This window comes from Camelus bactrianus, chromosome X (genome assembly GCF_048773025.1).
Source record: "Camelus bactrianus isolate YW-2024 breed Bactrian camel chromosome X, ASM4877302v1, whole genome shotgun sequence".
Taxonomy (NCBI): Eukaryota; Metazoa; Chordata; class Mammalia; order Artiodactyla; family Camelidae; genus Camelus; species Camelus bactrianus.
The window spans coordinates 3,225,212-3,228,130 of record NC_133575.1 but is presented as its reverse complement, the minus strand read 5'-3'; the positions used below and the strand labels follow the sequence as shown (position 1 = coordinate 3,228,130).

At 41.7% G+C, this 2,919-nt stretch overlaps 1 non-coding gene across 1 annotated transcript; it reads left to right on the top strand.

Annotated features, from left to right (window-relative positions):
• Positions 1 to 1,047: 1,047 nt before the first annotated feature.
• On the top strand, positions 1,048 to 1,119 carry TRNAG-GCC (transfer RNA glycine (anticodon GCC)). The gene has a single exon. It is a non-coding gene; the product is annotated as a tRNA-Gly (tRNA).
• The last annotated feature ends 1,800 nt before the right edge of the window (positions 1,120 to 2,919 follow it).

The following is a 2,919-nucleotide window of genomic DNA, read 5'->3' as shown; positions in this document are numbered from 1 at the left end:
CTTGAACATCTCCTGATTTTGGCATTTGAGAGGAGGATTCTGGAACCAATGCTCCACCAATACTGAGGGATGACTGTGTACTTGAGATTGAATCTTCTAGGAACGTAATTGTTGAGGGAATCAAATATCATTTGGTAGTGTTTGGACTTGATGCAGAATTCAGATCCCGCACCTTGGATTTTGATTCCTTCTTTAATCTGCTTCTTTCGTGCTTCCTCTGCTGAGGATTTCATAAATCACGTGTTCCCGTGAGCATTACAGGGCATTCTGATTTCCAGCTATGTGGTGTCACAGAGAGTAGCCGGTAGGAGTGGTCCGTTTACCACTTGGGTAGCAACCTTGAGTACAACCATTAGGACATGGTGGAAACATCCTGGACGCCAAACCCAGGATTAACTTGGCCATTAAAAACGATGATGTCAGGGAACAGAGGGCAGCCCAGCTTGCAACACTGAAGGGAAAGCAAAAATTACTCTCACGACATGCATGGCACGTCCCATTTTTGCTTGAATGTTTAAAGTTACAGGAAATGTAAGAAGATCCAACAACAGCTCCGTAGGAGTGGTTATCCGCACCTCATTCAAGGTGATTTTTATAGTATGTGTCGTTTTGTGTATTTTTGCCTAGTAACTTTTCTCCAGTAGCCATATGTGATAATTAGTGTAAAAATGTTTAATGCTTTGCATCCACAATTTAATATAATCCTAAAATATCCCAGTGACTCTGGCACAAAAGACAAGAGAGAGGAATGAAAAGTAGGGTAGGTATTGGTGACAGGGGTCAGGAATATTTACATCTGGGTCATTGTCACAAAGACTCTTCCCCATCAGCTGAAAAGGCCTAAGAGAAGGCAGACACACAGAATACCCATGCCTTATGACCCAGCAGGGAGGATAAAATAATTTTCTTTAAAACATTGCCTTTGGGGAGGGTATAGCTCAAGTGGTAGGGCGCATGCTTAGCGTGCAAGAGGTCCCTGGTTCAATCCCCAGCCCCTCCTCCAAAGATAAATAAATGAGTTTAAAAAAAAAAAAAAACCTTTGAGGGGAGGGTATAGCTCAGTGGTAGAGTGCATGCCTGCCATGCACGAGGTCCTGGGTTCAATCCCCAGTTCCTTCCTCTAAATATAAATGAATAAACCTAATTACCTCCCCCTACAAAAATAAAATAAAATAAAATATTGCCTTTAAACTAATCCATAAGAAGTCATTCTGTATTTCTCTACAGTGGTTCACATATATTGTCAGTTTTACCAGTATTCGAAACCGTATCAGTGATGTCGCTAAAAACTCGCCAAGCCTAAGAGGCTAAGACGAGATGTCAGTAAGTGTCATATCAGTAACTCACAAGTGTATCGTCTAGTTTAACAGCAAAGCGACCGTTTCAAAAATAACCACAAAACAACGGAGCTAGGATGGGAGACGTGGAGGAAGTGCCCTTGAGATGGGTCCCAATCAGTGCCGGGGGCGCTGTAAACAGAACAAAAATTACAAAGAGAGATTTTATAAATCCATTCTTGCATTTATTCAGAAAGTTGTCAGTGTGATGGATAATTACTGGAAAAAAAGACTTTACATCTGGTAAAGCGGTAATTTTTGCGACGAGAGTATGGAAGTTTCCATTAAAATGGTTCACATTTACACTTCAGCGTCACTGAGTTTCTTGCCTGAGATCGTCCCACGCCCTCCAATACAAAACAAAGCAAAAACATTAAAACTAAAAGTCAAAGATACAGTCTTAGCTTAAGGAAGGCGTTTGCTTGTGAAGAACATGTCGGTCGGAAAATGAAGGACGTATGTTCTCAACATTGTCAGTAAGAAGTTACAGTCTTGTTTTTCCAACTGAATGAACTGACTTAATACTTTTTAGCATTCGGTTGCATCCCTACACGCGTTATGGGACTTCTGTACGTCCCCGGCCCAGGAGACGACTTCACAATAAATGTGTGTATTATCTTTCTCAATTTATCTTTGTCGTCTTTACAAATAGCACTTCACAAAGCCATGACATTGCTGACCCAGGAAAGGGGGTGGAAAAAAGGACAGAGGGACCGATGACCAAAGAAAAGGTGGAGAAGAGGAGACCAAAAAAAAAAACTCAGCATCCAGAGACAATATGGGTTTTGAGAGAAAGAGTGAAATGAGAGTGAGCAAAACAGAAAGGGAAGGGAAAAGAGATTTATCGGGATGCTGAGACAGCGGCATATGGCACCACTGTTGCCTTGACATTAGACCAAGACCAAGCCCATCGTTCCCGTTGGTTGACAGAAAGCACACTTGGGCTGGGTTCCCCAAGAGGGGAAATATGCGGATGGCAAGCAGGCAAGTGACCTGGAGATATTAGTGTGCATCTGATGCCGAAATGCTTAGAGATACAGAATACTCAAGAACAGACCCGCTCTGTGGTCCCCTGGACTCCCTCTGACCTCAGTGACCTGAGCACAGAAATACATGTTCCTTTATCATGCGGGGGTCTTTAGAAGTTATGAGGGGGTTGAGCCAAGAAGTTAACTTTTGCTGAAATTTTGCTACAGTATATTCTAAAATTATCCACCAACTGGGTTTCCTGTCTCCCAACTTTCTTTAATTCGACATCAGGAAACACATGCTTCAGCAAAAAAAAGCAAACAGAAGATACTCATTAACTATCTTTGTATCACAATGAGGCTTAATAATTGATAATATATTATTTACCTGAAAATGAAATAGTCAATCTAGAAAGACTCATTTTGGAAGACTCCCAGTGTAATTGTGAGCTTCCTTCTCGTGTGTGTGAGAGAGAGAGAGAGAGAGAGAGAGTGTGTGTGTGAGTGTGGACTTTAAATAAATATTTTTGTAATGTGGGGACCAGAAGAAATTACCTCTTGAAACTCACCAAATCGAGTATGTTTCTGGGAATTGGTGAAGCCCTTGCTTGAGA